The sequence below is a fragment of the Neomonachus schauinslandi genome, chromosome 1 (assembly GCF_002201575.2).
Source record: "Neomonachus schauinslandi chromosome 1, ASM220157v2, whole genome shotgun sequence".
NCBI classification, from domain to species: domain Eukaryota; kingdom Metazoa; phylum Chordata; class Mammalia; order Carnivora; family Phocidae; genus Neomonachus; species Neomonachus schauinslandi.
Window position 1 is genome coordinate 160698477 of NC_058403.1, and position 22965 is coordinate 160721441.

General features: G+C 38.4%; 1 protein-coding gene across 2 annotated transcripts in view; it reads left to right on the forward strand.

Annotated features, from left to right (window-relative positions):
- The window catches only part of TMCC1 (transmembrane and coiled-coil domain family 1), a 251467-nt gene that overhangs the window by 119743 nt on the left and 108759 nt on the right, over positions 1-22965 (forward strand). The window lies entirely within an intron of this gene.

The window sequence follows — 22965 nt, forward strand, 5'->3', positions numbered from 1 at the left end:
TCTAGAACTGTTCTGTCAAGCCTGCCTTCCTCCAGAGCTAAGGAGGGGCTGGGGGAGGAAGCGCTTCCTTTTGTTCTTTCCTCTGACAGACACAAAGGTTTCAGGCTGACTGCACTGGCAACTCCACATTTTGTTCCCCTAAAACCAAAGCTGTCATCTGTGAATTTGGAGAAAGTTATAGTTTGCTTCTGAAATACAGTTTCCAAGGGGGTGTGCGTGAAAGAGAATAGTGGGTAAAAAGTGCATTTTTAATTAGCAGTTAGTAGCAGCTTGTTGACCAAGATGAGAAAGCCTTATTGGTCTATGGAATCAGTGCTTTTGTACAAAATTTAGTATTAAACTGGGGAAAACTTCCGTAAGATAGTCCAATAAGCAAGACCTGCATAAAAATGTTAAAATGAGTGGTCATGTTAAGAAATTCGCATAGTTAATGAAAGAGTGTGTGAAAAGCAGTAACCAGAAGGCTCACCAATCAATTTTTTACAGAGTTCTGTTTGAAAAGCAGGTTCTGTTTGTGCAGTTTTGAGGGAAAAGTTCTTTTAACCTAAGAAATTCAAACTTTAGGGGAAAAAAAAAGGCAAAGCTCTCCTGGAAGAGGGGCTGCTGATTTTCTGAATCAGCCCCGCCGTGGCTAGCCCTCTTTTGACCCAGTCGTCGAGCTCTCTGTTTAGCTGGTGCAGGAACTAGTTTGGAAAGAGGTATGCTGAGAGTTGACCTTTATTTCAAAATCATTCTGTTCTTTAAAAAGCCTATTCTAAAAAGGTAGTAGTTGGTGGCTGAATTGTGTCACAGTTCATTCCCTGCAGGCAGAAACTTAAATAGTAAATCAGTAGGCATTCTTTACTTTCTTGGTTGTTAGTCAGAATTGTTAAATCCTGAAATGTGTTATTATCTTAAGGGAAAACCTTTTAGTTTCTCACAGGCGACCTCAGTATAGAATATGTGCACTCAGGCAAAAATGAGCAAAGAAAGCTCTTGCGTCCATCCACATGTCAAATTTCATCTCTTGGATCGCCAAGCCTAACAGGGACTTTTTAGAAGTAGTAAAATAAATTTCCTTTGCTTCTCTTCCCCCAATTCTAGCTACGTGTGTTGGGGGTAGTGGGCCAAGAAGTCCCCAAATTTTTCTAAGCAATTTAAAAAGAATAATTTTTGTTAATCTTTGAACAACCTCTGGTTTATAGATTTCCAAATATGTAGTACATTTAAAAAGCAGATATGTAGATTCTCAGGGCAGTAATTTTTTTGCACAAGAATGCCTGAAATAGTTCAGAGCCAGGTGATAATTTTCTAATTAGCAAATAACTTCATTCTAGGTACTTTGCTCCCAATGTTTCTCTCCCAATTATTTTTTGAACTTTAATGCTTTTGGTACTATATGCCCTGCTGTGACTTATAGAAAAGACGCTTCAGGGGAATTAGGAGCACATCTTCTCTATAACATGAAGAAATAAAAGGTACATTATATAAAAACATTCAAAGAGGTAAACCTCTTTGAATTCCCTTTTTTTTTTTTTTTATCACCCCTCCCCTCCATGTTAACATGGTTTCTAGGTCCTGTACTGAATGGTGAGGACCAAATCTAAGGAAATTTGTTTTCTATCAAATGTCCTTAATATAGTATACATTCAGTAATGAATTGAAAAAATAATATTAATTGTTTCAATCTGTGTGGGTGCTGAAATATGAAAGAGAAATGAAGTTTTATCAATAACCTTTTTTTAATTTTAGTGGATGCCCTGTACCTCTGTTCTGTTTTTTCAGCTAAACCCGTATGTTACCTGAGATCACAGGACCTGTCTTAACCCAGTACGTGGTATTTCTGGCACACGTTGAACACTAAAAGTGAAATTAGGTTTTTGTAGGTCAAAAACAGTTGGCTAGAAACTGCATGCAATTTCATATGATTCCAACTTCAGTAACAAGTATTTTTGCCAATAAGAAATAATACTCCACAAGTATAGAATTGTCTTAAGATGATCTCATATTTTAAAAAGCAATTTCCTATTTTAACAAAAAGAATACTCATGTGATCATCTATAAATTCTGTTGGAAATTTTTTGAAAGAAAACGTAAATGTTTGCCGTGATTTTATTTTATTTTTTTTTAAAGATTTTATTTATTTATTTTGACACAGAGAGATAGACAGCGAGGGAGGGAGTATAAGCAGGGGGAGTAGGAGAGGGAGAAACAGGCTTCCGGCTGAGCCCAACACAGGGTTCGATCCCAGGACCCCGGGATCATGACCTGAGCCTAGGCAGACGCTTAACAACTGAGCCACCCAGGTGCCCCATGTTTGCAGTGATTTTAAACCTAGTTTCTAATTTAGATTCTTTTTATCTTAAGTTTGATAGCTATGTTTACTTACACTGGATATTTTCCCTAGAGTATTCAAATGATTCCTCTAGGCTAATGAATGTTCACATCTGAACTTGTAAAAGGAGGAAGGAAATTAAGAAATAGGTGAAATAAAAACCTTCATTTTTATTTTATTTATTTATTTATTTATTAAGATTTTATTTATTTATTTGAGAGAGAGTGAGAGAGAGAAAGAGCACAAGAGGGGGGAGCGGGAGAGGGAGAAGCAGACTCCCTGCTGAGCAGGTAGCCCGATGCGGGACTCGATCCCGGGACTCCAGGATCATGACCTGAGCCGAAGGCAGTCGCCCAACCAACTGAGCCACCCAGGCGCCCCAAAACCTTCATTTTTAAAAAGAGATGCTCAGTAATCTTTTTTTACTAGATCCTAGTTACCTGACTCCCAGAGAATTTCTCTTTCTTTGCTACTTTAGATTATTTTCTTTCTACATAGTTTTCTCACATATGACTTCAAAAATATTCACTAAAGAAAGCTTTTTCTTTCTGCCCTACGTCCTCTGCATGAGCTAGTCAGAATAGTCTGGAACCTGCCAATGAGGACTTATCATGTAATTCTCTTAACAAATGTTCAAATTAGGTGGTATCAGCTTCATTTTGTCATTAAAGAAACAGGTTTGGAGAAGTTAAGTCATTTGTCCAAACCTGGAGGTAGAGTCAGGTTCAAACTTAGGTCTAATTCCATACCCATTCTGTTTCCCCACACTGTCTTCCTAAGCTTCTGGTGTATTAGTCATTCTATTGTAATCTCTCATGTTTCTCCATATGTTTATACATGGTTATAGACAACAGTATAGTAAATAACTTGGGTAACTTCCTTAGAGCAGCTCTTTCTCCTGCAGTTGAAATTAGTATCCGATAGGGTTTAAATTTATCAGTCAAACTTGGTAAGTGTTTCTTGCAATTGAAGTTTTTTTCTTTGGCCAGAGAAACATTGATTTCAGTAAGATAGCTGATTTAATAAGGTCGTATTAAATGCAGTTTGAAGTTTACTGCATGCGTTTGTATGAACCTTTAGACTATATTGCCTTTTAAAAAACTTCTGTTAAGGGGAGAGTTACTCTTAAGTTTCTATAATAATTTTTTTTTTAAAGATTTTATTTATTTGACAGAGAGCGCAAGTAGGCAGAGCTGCAGGCAGAGGGAGAGGGAGAAGCAGGCTCTCTGCTGAGCAGGGAGCCCGACGTGGGGCTTGATCCTAGGACTCTGGGATCATGACCTGAGCTGAAGGCAGCTGCTTAACCAACTGAGCCACCCAGGCGCTCCTATAATAATGTTTAAGGGATGAAATATCATGAGTTACACATTCAGAAGTTCTTAAGTCACTTTGGCTCTAACCTTCCCTCCCCCATCTTTTCACTGGGTAATAGAAAATCAGATTATTTTCCAGAAACTTCAGTGTTTTAGGAGGTATGATAAAAGCTGAGGAGGCTTTGAGAAATGATTTTAAGATAGATTATTCCAGTAAAATACTATACCCTCTTATTGTACTTTTGAATGGTAATGATTCTCATAAGTTCAAAAATTAAAAACTTACCTAACTGTGGAGGTGCCTGGGTGGCACAGTTCGTTAAGTGTCTCACTCTTGGTTTTGTCTCAGGTTGTGATCTCCGGGTCCTGAGATCAAGCCCCACCCCCTTGCCCCTCCCACTTGTCCTCTCTCTCTCTCAAAAAACCCCAAACCCCGCCCCTTTTTAAAAATTACCTAACTGTGAAATCTTGCTTCCAAATGTGTCTTTTCGACTGGTTTATATCCCTGCCACCTTAGATAACCAGTTTCTTATTTATCCTTCCACTGTTTGTTTATGCATATGTAAGAAAATGTGAACATATGTTTCCTGGCCCTTCTAAAATGAAAGATAAATGCTGTACAGTTTGTTCTAAGATAACTTGGACTTTAATTTTCCAGATATGGATCTAAATAGTTATTTCAGTTTGGGGTTCACATTTATTTTTAACATTTTCATGGGAGGCTTAAGTTCTTTAGGATAGGTATAGCAACACAGAATGTACTCTCCATATCAAAGATAATTAAAATAACAGCAAATTAATGATGACTTGATTCTTTTTCAGTTTATACCACGTTTCTTTCCTACTTGGTTTGAATGCTCACTCTTGCTATATTAAAATTTTTCAGGGGTGCCTGGGTGACTCAGTCGGTTAAGCATCTGCCTTCGGCTTAGGTCATGATCCCAGGGTCCTGGGATCCAGTTTCCCATCAGGTTCCTTGCTCAGCGGGGAGCCTGCTTCTCTCTCTGCTGATTCCCCTGCTTGTCCTCTCTCGCTCATGTGTGTGCTCTCTCTCTCAAATAAGTAAAATCTTAAAAAAAATTTTTCTTTTCATTTGGTAAAAAACATAGGATATAAGAATCATACCAGTAGGGGTGCTTGGGGTGGCTCAGTTGTTACGTGTCTGCCTTCAGCTCAGGTCATGATCCCAGAGTCCTGGGATTGAGTACCCTGCACTGGGCTCCCTGCTCAGTGGGAAGCCTGCTTCTCCCTCTCCCACTCCACCTGCTTGTGTTCCCTCTCTTGCTGTGTCTGTCTCTTGTCAAATAAATAAATAAAATCTTAAAAAAAAAAAAAGAATCATACTAGTGTTCTTGGGTTGGCCTGTGAAGAGATTAATGGCTAAGAAATAGGACTTGTGGGTTTTCCCCCCCCCGTCCTCCCACTGATTTGTTGAAATCACTTGATCCAGACTTGTAGAGCACTTGAAAATATGATTATCTAAAAATGTTATTCTTTCTCTTCCTACATTTGGTAGTGTCCTATTATTTGTTACCAGTTTTGTATTAGCATAAGAAACTTAAGATTTAGGGAGGGATTGATCATAATTTGAGTTCATAATAAAAACTTTTTTTCTTTTTCTTTTATTATGTTAGTCACCATACAGTACATCATTAGTTTTTGATGTAGTGTTCCATGACTCATTGTTTGCGTATAACACCCAGTGCTCCAATGCAATACGTGCCCTCCTTAATACCCATCACTAGGCTAAACCATCCCCCCACTCCCCTCCCCTCTAAAACCCACAGTCCATGGTCTCATGGTTCGTCTCCCCCTCTGATTTGCCCCCCTTCATTTTTCCCTTCCTTCTCCTAATGTCCTCCATGCTAGTCCTTACGTTCCACAAATAAGTGAAACCATATGATAATTGACTTTTTCTGCTTGACTTATTTCACTTAGCATAATCTCCTCCAGTCCCATCCATGCTGATGTAAAAGTTGGGTATTCATCCTTTCTGATGGCTGAGTAATATTCCATTGTATATATGGACCACATCTTCTTTATCCATTCATCTGTTGAAGGGCATCTCGGCTCTTTCCACAGTTTGGCTATTGCGGACATTGCCACTATGAGCATTGGGGTGCATATGGCTTTTTTTTTCACTACATCTGTACTTTTGGGGTAAATACCCAGTAGTGCAATTGCTGGGTCATAGGGTACCTCTCTTTGTAATAAAAACTTTTTTTCAAAAGTAGTTTCTTTTGAAAAAAAATTTCTTTGAGAGAGTGGGCATGTGGGAGGGGTGAGGGAGGGGCAGAGGGAGAGGGAGAGAGATTCCCAAGTAGACTCCATGCACGTGACACTGGGATTGATCTCACGATTCTGAGATCATGACTTGAGCCAAAATCAAGAGTTGGATGCTTAACTGACTAAGCCACCCAGATACCCCTTCTTTTGAATTTCTGTCTGATTTCTTTTGGGTTTATGACTTGGTATATGTGCTGCTGAAGTGAGCACTGGGTTTATGACTTGGGATAACATATATGACTTACTTAATTTTTCTGTGAATGTATTCTTATCAATAAAAGGAAGAGGATCTTTCACTTCCATCTTAATTAGGGTCTTTTAAAGGTATTTGGAAGGCTAAAGTGGAAAATTTTATTTAGATTATACCGCAATTTTTAAAAAAGTATTTTGAACCCTTTTAATGTTAAGTACTATATGGGTACAGTGAAGTATTATATGTAATTTAAAACCTCAAAGGGGGCGCCTGGGTGGCTCAGTCGTTAAGTGTCTGCCTTCGGCTCAGGTCATGATCCCAGGGTCCTGGGATCGAGCCCCGCATCGGGCTCCCTGCTCTGCCAGAAGCCTGCTTCTCCCTCTCCCACTCCCCCTGCTTGTGTTCCCTCTCTCGCTGTGTCTCTCTCTCTGTCAAATAAATAAAAATCTTAAAAAAAAAACAAAAAAAAAAACCCAAGTACATATAGGCAAGGGAGTCTCTGCTGGATGAATACTTTCAAGTCATGGAAATGTGTGCAACATCTTTTTTTTTTTTTTTTTTTTTAATGTGACACAGAGAGAGACACAGCGAGAGAGGGAACACAAGCAGGGGCAGTGGGAGAGGGAGAAGCAGGCTTCCCGACGAGCAGGGAGCCTGATGCGGGGCTCAATCCCAGGACCCTGAGATCATGACCTGAGCCGAAGGCAGTCGCTTAACCAACTGAGCCACCCAGGTGCCCCAGTGTGCAACATCTTTTTATGCTGTTTTTATTTTATCTCCATTACTTCAGAGATCAACTGGTTTCATACTTGGAAATACAATGTTTGGTGTTTGTATTTAGCCAGAAGTTAAGTGCTACATCTTCCTGTGAATCATTAATCCACTTTTAGGAGGCTTAAATCAGGGAGTGGTGTCATCAGCATTGAAGGATTGTTCTGGTGTATTACATAACCAAAATAGGAAGACTGATTGATAACTGCTCTTCTGTTAATGAAATGAGACCCTTAGTAGGACTAATTCTGTGTATTATGGATGTGGTGGGAATAGGTAAGGAATAGAGAAGGGCTTTCTTTCTCAGATATATTGGCAATAATAGTCTAAAATAGAGAAACTAATTTAGTAATATGTGTATGGTAACTGAAATATTTTTGTGATACTGATGCCAGTTTAAATTTTAAAAATTACAGTAAGTTATAGACTGTAGATCTGAGAAAGTGGAATATGCTACCAACAGAAGATAGTTAACCTCCTTGGAAGTGTGTTGCTTTTTTTGTTTCATAAGTACGCAACTACTCTCATTTGGTGTTGATTTGAATGTTATCTTCCTGAGAGAGATGGATATAGTAAATGACTCAGAGGGTTCTTTGAGGTAGAAATATGTTTACCAAAGGCTGTTTTGAAGATCAGTGAGCTGATACACTTGAAAGTGCTTTGAAAACTGTAAAGTACTGTATTAATTTAAGAATTTAAGGTGATGGTATTTTCATTATTCTGTTATTCCATAAGTTTTTTGGTTTTTTGTTTTTTAAAGTAGGCTCCACGCTGGGTGTGGAGCCCAACACAGGGCTTGAACTCAGGACCCTGAGATCAAGACCTGAGCTGAGACCAAGAGTCAGATGCTTAACCGACTGAGCCACCCAGGTGCCCCATAAGTATTTTTTTAAGTTTTATTTATTTTTAAGTAATCTCTACACCCAGCATGGGGCTTGAATTCATGACCCCGAGATCAGGAGTCGCATGTTTCTGTGACTGAGCCAGCCAGATGCCCTGTTCCATAAGTATTTTTGAAAAGAAGTGATTGTTCTTTAAAACTGTAATTTAAAATACACACATATACCCACCTCCCTCCCTCCCCCGCCTTTTATATGTATGGAGGCCATCTTTGGTTGGTAGCAATGATTACATCTGGAAAGAAGACCTGGGACACTGGGGTTGAGGGTGGGAGTTAGACTTGCTTTTAAAAACTATTTACCACATACATAACTTTCTAAAATAATAGTTCTAGTCAAATGTGTTAAAAGTTCATAGGAAACAACATAGGGTTGCTGGAGGGGAGGAGGGGGTAGAGGGATGGGGTAACTGGGTGATGGACATTAAGGAGGGCACGTGATATAATGAGCACTGGTTATTATATAAGACTGATAAATTATAGATCTGTACCTCTGAAACCAATTATACATTATATGTTAATTTCTAAAAATTTTAAATAAAATATAATCATTTAAAAAAAGAAAACTGTCTTTAATAGGAGGAACTTGACCACAAGGAGGGAGTATGGAAACAAGAAGCACCACTCTGTTTTGCTTCCTATATCATGAGGTACCTCACATGCCAAAGTAAACAAATGGAAAACTAAAAAATAAACACCAAATGAACAACCACAACAAAAAAGTTCAAAATGTAGAAGTGAATTTCAGGCTCATTATTTTTCAGTGAAAACCATTGTTGATAGTTTACTTAAAGATTAATGGTTGAAAGATGGTATTCTTCTGGGCTTGGTACTTTCTCCTAACCATCCAGCTATTATTCACAGATTGAAGATAACCTTTGTGTGTAAAACATAAGTTTGCAGTATAGAATCACTAAACTTTTAAGAATTTTTTTTTAAAGATTTTATTTATTTATTTGACAGAGAGACACAGCGAGAGAGGGAGAAGCAGGCTTCCCAGTGAACCCGACGCGGGGCTCGATCCCAGGACCCCAGGATCATGACCTGAGCCAAAGGCAGACACTTAACAACTGAGCCACCCAGGCGCCCCCCTTTTAAGAATTCTTTAAATGAATCTGTTTAGGCTAAGCATTCTTTAAATGAACCTGTTTAGGCTAAGTTAATCATAGTATTCTGAAAGCCTGTTTTAGGAATGTTGTATAAAGTCAGGAACACATTTTACTTGTTTTATCTGTATATAGAAGATGCATGTGATACTTAATATTATGAAATATTCTGATTTGTTCTTAATCATTTTGGCTTACATGAGAAAATGAAAAGAAAAATTGGCTCTTTTGGGGTTAGTTAGAACTTAGCCTCTGCTTTATACATGGACCTGTAACAGAATCCTATTGCAAAACACGATTAAAAGGAAGACAAGGCAAACAGACTTGGCCTGTGGTAACACAGGAAATTTCCATTAAATTTCAGTTTGTTCTATCAAGCGTTTTTATAAGAAGATCACTTTGTCTTTACTGAAAATTTTAATATCTATTATTTTTAGGGAGTTCTAATATAAACATCCTTTCAGAATCTAATCTGAGAGTTAGTTTATATTTTTATGGGGAAATTTAACCAAGGTAATGGGGTTCCAGCCTAAATGGCTTAATTTCTGTGGAGTGAACAGAGAGGTAAATCTGGAAAACTATCTTTGAGATAATATATGTGGATCATTTAATATTATCGCTTAGTATGTGGAATTTTAACTGCAGACTCTTATTATACTTGTCTAATATTCTTTCCCTGCCTTTGAATTATTTGAAGATATACAATGAAATCATACAAACAACACCCATTCTCTTTTTGGTATAGAGTATGTTTGTGTTGAGACTTAGGAAACTAGCCACAGATGTTGGTCTCAACAGATTCCCTTCGGACAGAATTGGAAATCTGACCCATTCTACTCAGTAGCTAGTGGTGAATGATTGTTTTGAGTCTTATGAAATGATGTTATTTATCATTGTATTCGATAACACCCAACCATTAGGACTTCAAAGAAATTTTAGAGCATATGATACACATTCTATATATATTCTAACTTGAAAAGAACTTGGAACACAGTAAGCAGAGATAGTAAGTTGTATATAAAGATGAACATCGGGACGCCTGGGTGGCTCGGTTGGTTAGGCGACTGCCTTCAGCTCAGGTCATGATTCCAGGGTCCTAGGATCGAGTCCTGCATCAGGCTCCCTGCACAGCGGGGAATCTGCTTCTCCCTCTCCCTCTGCCTGCCGCTCCCCCTGCTTGTGGGCTCTGTCTGACAAATAAATAAAATCTTAAAAAAAAAAAAAAAAAGATGAACATCTACTTCATTTCTTACTACTCATTTCCTTTACACATGATACTCTAGCTGCACCCCTTCTTTGCTATTTTTCAAATGTACTACAGTTCTGCCTCTGTTCCTGTGCATTTATTCTTCCTTCTGCCTATAAAGCTGTCCATCCAAATACAGGTGGTTCAGCTTATGATTTTTCAGTTTTTTTTTTTTTTAAGATTTTATTTTATTTATTCATGAGAGACGAGAGAGAGAGAGGCAGAGGGAGAAGCAGGCTCCCCACTGAGCAGGGAGCCCGATGTGGGACTCCATCCCAGGACCCTGGATCATGACCTGAGCCGAAGGCAGACGCTTAACCATCTGAGCCCCCCAGGCGCCCTGATTTTTCAGTTTTATGATGGTGTGAAAGCCATATGCATTCAGTACAAATTTTACTTGGAATTTTGAAGTTAGGTCTTTTCCATGGCTAGCCATACGCAGTATGACACTTTTGTGATGCTGAGTAGTGGCAGCAGCTGTAGCTCCCACTCAGTCACACAATCACAAGAGTAAACAACTCATACAACTATTCTGTACCCATACAACCATTCTGTTTTTCACTTCCAGTACAGTATCCAGTAAATTACATGAGCTCTGCAGTACTTTATTATCAAATGGGCTTTGTGTTAGATGATTTTGCCCAACTCTAGGCTAATGTAAGCATTCAGAGCACAGTTAAGGTGGGCTAAGCTAAGCTATGTTTGGTAGGTCAGGTGTATTAAATGCATTTTTGACTGAAAGTATCTTCAACTTACAATGCATTTATTGGGATGTAACTCAGTCATAAGTCAAGATCTGTATCTGTATGGTTTGCTCTTGTAATCTTTGAGGTCACAGCTCAGAGGTCACCTTTTCAGCAAGGTTTTGACTGTTTTCTTTAAAATAGCAAAACTACTTCTTAACACACACACCTTTCCCCCAACTCTCCTTATCTTCCTCTTCAGTTTCTTTTCTTTTTTCCCCTCCAGTGTACTTAGTATCATCTGATACATTATATATTTTTCTTACTTTTGTGTGCCCCCTGCCCAGTGTAAACCTTATGATAAGGATGGTTGTCTCTTTTGTTCCCTTCTGCGTGCAGGAACATAGAATCGTATCTGGTATCTGATAAGTGCTAAGTAAGTATTCATTTCATGAATGAAGTTAAGTATAAAGAACAGTGTTAAAAAAAAAAAAAAGAATGGTAAGTCTCCTTGTCTATTTTCTTCCATCTCTTCCCATTCTGCTACCACCATGCCCATCTCAGGGTACTTCTACTCCAGCCTCCCTTCTGCTGCAGAATAATCTCATGTCTGATAAGACTTGCCATGTAATAGATACCAAATAAATATTTGTTGAATATATGCTAATACTATCTTCCCCAGATATCAGACAAATCTAAAAGTCAGAAATGGCGATAAACTGGCAACCTACTCTGTTCTTGAATTACAGGTATTCATATTTTTAAATTCATCTTTTTGATGAATTGCCTATTCTGGTCTCTCCTACCATCATCTTTCGTCTGTATTATTGCATTAACCTCCTAACTAGTACTCCAGCATCTACGCTTGCCCCATTAGAGTTTATCACAAGAGACAGAGTGATACTAATAAAACTTAAGCCAGATGATGGCATTCCTAAGATCAAAACTTCAATGTCTTCCTTTCTCATTCACCCTGTGTCGTCTACATAGTCTGTCCATTAACTCTGACATCATATTCTTTTCTCCCCTTTGCTCATTCCACTCTAGACATACTGGTCCTCTTGCTGTTCCTGAAACATACCAAGCATACTCCTCCTTCAGAACCTTTGCAATGTACTTTATCCTCTGCTTGGGATGCTCTTCCTCCAGATAGCTACATCACTCATTTGCTTATTGCTTTCACATCTTTCCTTAAAAGTTATCTTCTCAGATCATCTCAGTGAGACCTTCCCTGAGCACTCTAAAATTACCATATCCCCTTGTTTTATTTTTTCCCCTAGCATTTATTGCCTTCTAATATACTATATCATTTACTAATTTATTTTGTCTGTCTTTTTCTTTCCTGTCCCCTCAAGAATGTAAACCTTGGAGGGATTTGTCTGTTTTGTTTATTAATGTATCCTTTGCACCTAGAATACAGTAGATGGCTAGTTTCTATTTATTGAATACATGAATGAAACACTTTTTTGAAAAAAAAAAAATTGGGAGAAAAGAAAAGAGCCATCCTGAATTAAAAACAATATTCCATGGAATGTTGTATTTTATTATCAAACAGAAATCTTAGTGTTTAACTTTTTTGAAGTGATTTTGTCATTTCCCTTGTATGCAACCAAAAACAAAACATAAGTCTTTATTTTTAGCTTTTTGGTAATAAAACCCTAGAGATTTCTTCTTGCCAACAAGAAAAATTCAAGTTAGGGTTGCCTGGCTGGCTCTGTCGGTGGAGTGTGCAACTCTTGATCTCAAGAGTTTTGAGTTTGAGCCCCACGTGAAGTGTAGAGATTTCTTAAAAATAAAATCTAAAAAATCCAAGTTATTCACACCTCGTGTTCAGTCTGATCCTACAAAATAGATCAGTCAAATATTATTGTCCTACTTTGTAGATATGTAAGATTTCAGTGTTTCTTAAAACTCTTCAGTAGACATTAACGAAGAAGTATTTCTTGTTTTGGTAGTAAATGCCAAATTCCTAAGTAGCTTAAATTCTAGTTGGGAAGACAAAGCTTGAAAGAAGAGAAAATCTATTTATTGTGTCCAAGTGTTTCCTATATACTAGTGCTCTGAGAGCTTAACAAGGGAAAGGTAAGCTAGGAGAGCTCGAAGGAGATGGGCTTTGAAAGACAGTTGGGTAGGGGCACCTGAGTGGCTCAGTCGTTAAGCGTCTGCCTAAGCGTCAGCTCAGGTCATGATCCCAGGGTCCTGGGATCGAGCCCTGGGATCGAGCCCCACATCGGGCTCCCTGCTAGGCAGGAAGCCTGCTTCTCCGTCTCCCACTTCCCCTGCTTGTGTTCCCTCTCTTGCTGTGTCTCTCTCTGTCAAATAAATAAATAAAATCTTAAAAAAAAAAAAAAAGACAGTTGGGCAGTGAACCAGTGAGAGGAGAGGGAACAACAAATCAGTCCAAGGATTATTGTCTGTTTTCTTCTCTGCAGTATCCCTCAAACCTGGAAGTCTCTCCCATAGTTTGTTTATTGAAGGAATGAATGTGATAATGAGAGCATAGTGCTCTACATAATTAGTGAAAACTGCTTGGCCAACAGATTTAGCAAAATGTATGAAGACGTTTTATGAAGCCAAGTCTGGAGGGTTTAGATGCCAGGATACAGATTTTAGACTGGTTTGGTTAAGTGTTAATAATCTAGACTATGTTCTTAAGTAGAAGGAAACCCATGATGTAAATAGTATGCTAAGAAATTCTGTCTAGGGTAACAGCTCCTTAACAATAGAACTTTCTGTGGGAATGGGATTCTATCTGTGCTGTCCAGTATAATAGTCACTAGCCGCTTGTGTATGTTACGTACTTGAACTGCATCTATTGTGAATTAGGAACTGAATTTTAAATTTAACTAATTTTTTAATTTAAATAGCCACCTGTAGTTAGTGGTTACCATATTGAACAGTGCAAGAGAATACTGAATAGTTTGGAGAGTGAACAGACTAGGATTGAGAGAACAAGTAGTAGGCTTTTAGAGTAATCCAGGCATGAATGATGAAATTTAAAAAGGGAGAATATGCATTGTTTAGAAGAAAGATCAACAGAATTTAATGAAACTGAGATGAAAGAAGACCCAGATTTTAAGCCAAGACACTGGGTAATGAGGAATTTAATTGTTAAGAAAATAGGAGATTTCAGGGCACCTGGGTGGCTCAGTCGTTAAGCATCTGGCTTCGGCTCAGGTCATGATCCCAGGGTCCTGGGATCAAGCCCCGCATCGGGCTCCCTGCTCAGCGGGAAGCCTGCTTCTCCCTCTCCCACTCCCCCTGCTTGTGTTCCCTCTCTTGCTGTGTCTCTCTCTGTCAAAGAAATAAAATCTTTATTAAAAAAAAAAAATAGGAGATTTGGGTCAAGCTGATTGGTGGTTTGTTGGTTTGGGTGCAAGTTCGAGTGTGTATATTATGTCTTTGGTGAAGATTGAATGGCTAAGTGGAGAGATTTTGCATTTAGAAATAGAAAATTTGGGATTGGATAATGGTCATGATGTTAGAGTTTAGAGGTAAAGTCATGAGTGGAATCTGAGTCTGAGTTTTGAGCAGATAATAAAGGAGTGAAGGTGGTGATGAGTGTCAAATGCCGAAGAAAAATTAAAGTGAAGATTGACTGAACTTAGTCATACAACTATAGATTTAGTAGAGGAAGACATCCAAGAGATTGTCATCTAATCCATTCATTTTACAAGTGAGGAAAGTGATGTTCAGTGATGTGAAATAAAATGTTTAAATATACAGAGCTTGTAAATGTCAAAGTTGAGGGCTTGAACCTAAGTTCTCTGCTGACCCTTTCAGTTTACTGCTTTTCTCATTATGTTGGCAAAACAAAATCCTACTGAGAAATTTCAGTAGAGTGTGATGGAAGTTAGATAACAGTAATAAGAAAGTAGAATATGAATGGAGAAATGGAATTAGTAAGTGTGGGCAGCTTCTTTGAGAAACCTGGCAGTGAAAAAGGGATTGAAATGATACGCAATTGAAAGAGGCAGTGAACTCAGACCAAAGTTTTATTTTGGTTCCAGAAGTATTGTTGAATAAATTCTGGCATGACAGGCAAGGGATAAAGTGCCAAAGTGGTATTATCTTCCTCTTACTGCTGCTTAGGGAGATGAAGTAATTGACTTGTAGGATATATCATCTTTGGTGCCAGAAATAGTCCTTAGATCTACCGAAACTATTAAGTGATCAAACCTCCTTTTTCCAAAAAGAATCCTACCTTACCGCACATTGTTCTGTTTTGGTTCAAGATGTAGATTGTTGGTGTGGTTGGCATTTTACTTGGAAAGATAGGACTTCATCATATTTCCTGTTCTCAGGCCGTTTGATCTGCTAAGACCTAAATGGAATTCAGAGAGTCAAATCTTCAGCATGAAGACTTTGAGTATGTTCTTTTTGTAATTTAATTACCCAACCACCATTGTTTGAGGATATTTGCCATGATATTAAAGAACCAACTATGGAAAGTTATATGTGCCATAATATGTTAATTATCTCAAAGCTGGGCGGTTTCAAGGGGAGAGGTTTCCCTGATTCTCCCCACCACCACCAAAAATGTACCACAAATGATACCTTTTTACATCTTTAAAATAGGATACCAGGGCGCCTGGGTGGCTCAGTTGGTTAAGCGACTGCCTTCGGCTCAGGTCATGATCCTGGAGTCCCGGGATCGAGTCCTGCATCAGGCTCCCTGCTCAGCAGGGGGTCTGCTTCTCCCTCTGACCCTCTTCCCTCTCGTGCTCTCTCTCATTCTCTCTCTCTCAAGTAAATAAATAAAATCTTTAAAAAATAAATAAATAAATAAATAAAACAGGATACCATATTGGAAAGAGAATTTTTAGTGAAATGATGAGAATACATCCTGGAGAATGAGAAAGAATTTAAGATTGTTAAGGACTGACCCTAGGGGCACCTGGGTGGCTCAGTTGGTTAAGCATCTGACTCTTGATTTCAGCTCAGGTAATGATCTCAGGGTCTTGAGATTGAGCCCCACGTTGGGCTCCACGCTTGAGCTTCACTCTCTCCTCTCCCCCTGCTCTCCCACCCCCACCACTTGCATGTGCATGCTCTGTCTCTATCTCTTTAAAAAAAAGATTGTTAAGGACCTGAAGATTGTTTTACGTTATGGTTGTTTTACAGAAAAAATTATCTCAGGAGACTTCCTTGGCTTTAGCCCTATGTGGAAAATGAAGTTAAAATATAAGAGATTTTTAAATTTTGCAGTGATGTCTTAGAAGTAAAATCTGACAAGGGGTTTAAAGCTGGAAATTACATCTTAGTATTTAATTTCTACTACCAACTCATTCCTGACCAAGCACATGACCAACCACTTAGTTGATTCTATTGCTGCTAGGTAGTCTCTATATATTACGATGGAAGATGTACTTCTATTGTAAGTCATTGAATTCTGAATAAATTGCCAAATCAAAAAACAGTTTTTTGATGCTAGAGTCTCAGAAGAAAAAAACACCCACAAACAACAAAACAAAACCTGTTAGGATGGAGTTAGGCTGTTTTAATAATTTTTTAAAAGGGACCATATTATCTTGAGAAAGTAGCAATTGTGCTGTACTGCAAAGAGATCAGATATTATGAAATTCCACTTAGACTGAAGGCCAAAAAGGGAAGAGTATCAAAGCCTTACAGAGGCACAAGCACAAATGCGTAGTTACACAGTCACAATTAGGATATCACTTGCTTTCCAATTTCATGTTCTTTTTGGCCTTAATATTAAAGGGAAAACTTAGATCTGTATTTAAATTTTGAATTGGTTAGTTTTTATTCCAGACCTTGGTCTATTAATGTACTCTGTCTAGTAAATAGACTATTTACCTGAGAATATTCAGAAACTTAAATGTTGCGGTTTGCTTTTAGAACATTTCAGCCTAGAAGAATGTCTTGTTTACTTTTTGCTTGCTAAGCATGTATGACTGGCAGAAGGCCTGTAGCCCTGCTGCCCACATGGTCTGGACTAAATAACTAGTAGTCTGTTAGAGAAGAACAAAAGAGAAACAAGGAAAATAATTTTGGCCAGAAGATAATCACTGGAGCCTTGACTGCTAGAGTTGAGGCAACAACCAAAGTAGAGGGAACTCAATGGAAAGTAGTGTGTGCTGGTAGGAAGGAGGCATTTGGGTTGGGGGTTGGATTGCATAGCATGCAAAATAAAGGTTCCTATTGATCAGTGGTATTTCAGCCTCATGTTCCCAATTGGAATTTAAGTGAGAAGTATTCTGGCATTTTCTTGTTTAGTGTTTCAGAGGAATTTGTGTTTTTTCAGCTTAGTGTACTTTTGTTCTTTATTTAAAAACAGGCAAATCTCTTGACTCTCACAGGGATAATTAAAGAATATAATCTAATAAAATAAAAGCACAAAAAATGAGATATAATTGGGCCGTGATACTGTGCTTCTAACCTGTCTACTTTTAGAAAAGTCAAGAAGTCTTGTTCTAGAATAAGATAAACCCAAGGAGCCTGTTTTTGAGGGGGAAGGCAGGTATGTGGTATTTCTCTGAGTCACATCTGGGGGGGTGGGAAGCTAAATAAACAGCTGTGCACTGAAGTCTAGGAGTCTGTTGACCTACTTTTAAGTCACTTAAATACCTCTGTGTCTGTGCTGAAACCAAACTGGAATGTTGGAAAAAACCTTGAGATGGTACCTCTCAGTAGTTTCCCCATAAAAAGTCCCATCTCTTTGCTTATTTTAGTATTCTCAGAATAGATCTGGATTTTTAAGTCAGATAATTCCCCTGGGAAGATTACTGTAAATTGCTATAGTATGCTGGTATTTTTTTTTGTACTTTGTTTTACATCAGTGAAGGGAAGATCATCTTATAGCAGTAGGTGTGACCTATTGGGTGCCTTTTGTGTTGAAAATATTATATTCAGCACTTTATGAACAAGATCTCATTTAATCCTCAACAGTTGTGGTAATTAGGATTCAGATTGAGACTTGCTCCTCATAGCATACTTAGAGAAGATTGTATCAATCTTTGAATAGTGCTTAAATAATGTTTCATCTATTTTCTTGTTTAATTTTATATTCCTATATCCCAACTCCTTAGCATAGTTCATGGCACTTGGTAGGCACTTAAGAAATGTTTGTTGATTATATATCTGACTCCATTGAATACATACTTTACCTTAAAGCCAGGCTCCCTTTCTAATAAAGAATGCTCTTCTACAGCATCCGGCACTTTGGGAATAAAAAAAGCATCTGGCTTTTCTCCTTTTTCTCTGGCCCTTGTTTCTTACTTCTTTCAGGGTGCCCCTTTTCTTCTGCTCATCCTTTAAATGTTGCTGTTCCTCCGTGCTCTGTTTTAAGCCCTCTTTTAGTCTCTCTCTACACTTCCTATGGGGAATGTCTATTTTACTGACATTATTTGTTATTCACATGTGGAAGATGCCCAAATCAATATCTCAAGCTAAGATATTTCTTGTGAGCTGAGCTTCAGTTCCATTTATTTTATTCATGTATTTATTTGTTAATTCATTCAGCAAACATTTATCGAGTGTATACCATCTACATAAAGTATAGCAATGAAAAAGATTAAACAGGTTTCAATTCTCGTGGAGCTTATGCTGTAGGGAATAAACAAGATTCTTGTAAATGCTACAAAGACGGTAAATCAAGGTAATGTGATAGAGCGTGGTTAGGGAAGAACTCTCTGAAGAGATGATGTTTGAGATCTAAAGACAGAGCAAGATTTGTATGTTGAAGGAGGAAAGGGGAATGAAGGAAAATGAGGCAGTTCCCTGATGAAAAAAAAGAAATTCCCTAAAAGGGGGGAACTTGGTCAGTGCAGGTATGGCTAGGTGAGAGCAATTAATAAAAGATGTAAAAGGGTACATATCATGGAGGGATTTTTTGGCTATGATGTTTGTTTTTATTCCAGAATTCATAGGAAGACCTTCAGGGGTTAAAATAGAGATTAACATGATCTGATTTTTATTTTTAAAAAACCACTCTGGCTGCCATATGAAGACTAGAAAATAGCAGTGGATACATGGAGATGATAGAGGGAGATAATGATGCTTTGCAATAGGGTGATTAACTGTGGTAATGAAGAGTGGTGGACAGATTTGTGCTGTATTTTGAAGGTGAACCTGACAGGATTTGGTAATGCGGAAAATGAGAAAAAGAGTCATTTGCCTACTTGACATCTTTTTTGGGTTGTTTCAGAGTCACCCAATATTTAACATGGTCAAAACTGAACCTGCTTTCCTGTCCCCTTTCTTTTCCCAAACTTAACTTCCTTTCCAGTGTTTCTTTTTAGGATTTTATTTGTTTATTTGAAAGAGAGAGCGCAAGCGGGGGAGGGGGGGTGTGCAGAGGGAGTGGGGAAAGCAGACTCTCTGCTGAGCAGGGAGCCCGACTCGATGCGGGGCTCAATCCGAGGACCCCGAGATCATGAACCGAGCCAAAGCCGCTTGACTAATTGAGCCACCCAGGTGCCCCTTTTCCAGTGTTTCTTATCAAATGTCACTCCCTATGAACTCATTTGCTTAAGACAGAAGCCTAGGCATTATCTTCCATTTCTAATTCTTTTCCCCTGCATACCTCCCCCACCCCAACCAGTAAAGGCCATGGATTCTTGTATTTGAATGCACATGTCTCTATCCCCAGTGTCACACCTGGATTTCCCTGTCAGTCTTCTGACTGGTCTCCTTGCTTCCTATGTTATTACCCCTATCTAATCCATTCTAGATGCTGTAGACAGATGTAATGAAGGCATTTCTCTCCTGAAAATTCTTCATTGGCTCCCTCAGGATAAGGTTGAAACTTCCCTAACATAATCTGTAGAGATTCTTTATGACTTGGCCTCTGCTTGCCTCTTTAGCCTCATCGTTCACCCTTCACCCTTGCTATCCACCAGCCACACTAAATTACCATTTGTTCCTCAGTGAGTCATACTCCAGTTCTCATTGCACTTGTCTCTTTTCCTAACCCTCTCGTTGCCCACTCCCCAACAAAATTCACCCCCAGCAAACAAGCAGCATACAAAAACTCTTGAATGTCCTTTGGGTATCAGCTTAGATGTCATGTCTTCAGAGAGACTTTCTGATCCACCAACTCTAAGTTAGTTGCCCCTGTTTTATGTTCTCTTAGCACCCTCTACTACCTCCCACCAAGGTACTATCTCAATGTTTCGAATTGCCATCGTTTCCTACTGGACTGTAAGCTTCATAAAGGTAGGGGCACTATCTTCCATGTTCACCATTATATTTTCAGCTTCTAGATTCTTTTTTTTTTTTCCCCAAGTTTTTATTTAAATTCCAGTTAGTTAACATATAGTTGTAATACTAGTTTCAGGTGTACAATTGAGTGATTCAACACGTACATACATCACCTGGTGCTTATCACAAGTGCCCCCCTAAATCCCCATCACCTATTTCATCCATCCCCCCACCCACCTCCCTTCAGTAACCATCAGTTTGTTCTCTATAGTTAAGAGTCTGTTTCTTGTTTTTTTCTCTCTTGTTTTTCCCGTTTGCTCATCTGTTTTGTTTCTTAAATTCCACATATGAGTGAAATCATATGGTATTTGTCTTTTTCTGACTTAGTTCACTTAACAGCTTCTAGATTCTTAATATACATTTGTTGAAGGTGATCTGTGGTTAAGAAAGTGTATTAATAGAATATTCATGGCATTTTTAGTATGAAGATTTATTCAGCCTACTGACATTTTTATAGAAAGAATATTCAATATATATAGTTCATAATAAATCAGTACCTCTGGCTAAATAATAAACTGATCAGTGCCCTAAATAATGTTATTCTTGGAAGTGGCCCATAAACTTTTTGACATGACCCCAGTAGTACTTACGTAATCAGAAAAGCCAAGAAATTTTCTTCTCCGGACCCATAATCAGCTATGCCCTTCCAAGGATCCCTGGTTCCTTTGGTGGGAAATAGTACCATTTTGAACACTAAGTATGCTCATTGCTTCTGTGTTACGCCAGTATGACAACAGAAAATGGAATATTTCTTTGTAGTTCTTTTTGTCTTTAAGGTAAAAATATGTTTTAAAGTCATTTGAAATAATTCTCTGTGTTGTTAATTTACCAACTTGACATAGGCATGTTTGGAAGGTTTTTTTCCATTTTGGTTTAATTTGGTTTTATACTTAACATAAAGCATATACAGGGTTCCAAAGTCAAATCTGCAAAACAAGATACATTCAGAGAAGTCTGGTTTCTTTCTTTGTCCCTTCCACCTATCTATTTTTTCGCTCAACAAGTAACTTAGGGGGGTTGGGGAAGCTTTGCTTTCCATTTTTATTTATTTTTTAAAAGATTTTATTTATTCATTTTGAGAGAGAGAGAGAGAGAGAGAGCACGTGTGTGTGTGTGTGTGTGTGTGTGTATTGGTGGGGGAGGGGCAGAGGCAGAGGGAGAGAGAGAATTCCAAGCTGACTTCATGCTGAGCACAGAGCTCAATGTGGGGCTTGATCCCACACCCATGAGATCATGACCTGAGCTGAAATTAAGAGTCGGATGCTTAACCGACTGAGCGACTCAGGCGCTAAACAAATGTGTAAATATATTTACCTCCATATTCAGATATACACACATACTCATATATGTTTTTTTTTTTTAAAGATTTTATTTATTTATTTTGGAGAGAGATTGAGGGCGAGTAGGGGGAGAGGGAGAGAATCCCAAGTAGTTGCTGCGCTCAAACCCACTGCCTGAGACCACGACCCAAGCTGAAACCAAGAGTTGGACACCCAACCAGCTGAGCCTCCCAAGTGCTCCTACATACATGCTTCTTAGAAAAATGTCAGTATACTATTCTGATATACTCTGGTGTATTTTATTTTATTTATTAAGATTTTATTTATTTGACAGAGGGAGACACAACGAGAGAGGAAACACAAGCAGGCACAATGGGAGAGGGAGAAGCAGGCTCCCTGCGGGTCTCGATCCCAGGACCTTGGGATCATGACCTGAGCTGAAGGCAGACACTTAACGACTGAGCCACCCAGGCGCCCCTGGTGTATTTTTTTTTTTTTAAGATTTTATTTATTTATTTGACGTGGGGGTGGGAGGAGACAGCAAGCACAAGCAGGAGTAGCAGCAGGCAGGGGAGAAGCAGGCTCCCTGCTGAGCAAGGAGCGCAGTGCGGGACTCGATCCCAGGACCCCGGGATCATGACCTGAGCCAAAGGCAGACGCTCAACCGACTGAGCCACCCAGGTGTCCGTATACTGTTCTTTTTTCTTTTAAACTTGATCTCACTATAACAAGATATGTAGATAATCCTTATTCCTTTGTGAAACTGCATGGTATTCTCTTACGGAATTAGACTATAGTTTATTCATCTAGCTTTGTCTTTTTGGACATTTGAGTTATTTATGGGCTTTTGCTATTATAAATACTGCTGCAGTGAATAGGCTTGTTTATGTATCTTTTCATATTCTTCACCAGTATGTCTTTGGGTTTAGTTGCTAGAAATGAGAATAACTTTGCTAGATTCTGTATTCCTACCAAAGAGATTGTGCTATTTTGCATTCCCACCAACAATATCTGAGTGCCTGTTTCCTTATTATCTTAACAACTTAGTAGGTTGCAACTTTCTAATTTGTATTAATCTGGTGAAAAATGGTTTCTTGGTGCAATTTTAATTTATTTTATTGTGAGCATTGTTGAGCATCTTTTCTTATGTTTTTAGGCCATTTGTATATTTTTTCTATGACTGAATCTCTATATGGTTGTGGATCTCTTTATATAGAAAGGAAAATAACCTTTTTTCTTTTAAATGAATTGCACATATTTTTTACATTCTTAATATTGTCTTCTTTGTCTACACACTTGAGTTATCGTACTTCTATAATTAAAATGTCTTGTATATCTCTACTTTCTTATCTGTTCACATTGCCCAGTAATCTAGTTCAGGCCAGCATCACTTCTTCTTTTTTTTTAAAATTAACCTATAATGTATTATTTGTTTCAGACTTTGTTTCACAAGTCTGTGATTCATCAGTCTTACACAATTCACAGTCTTTTTTAAAGATTCTATTTATTTATTTGAGAGAGAATGAGAGAGAGCATGAGAGGTGGCAGGGTCAGAGGGAGAAGCAGACTCCCTACTGAGCACGGAGCCAGATGAGGGACTTGATCCTGGGACTCCAGGATCATGACCTGAGCCAAAGGCAGTCGCTTAACCAA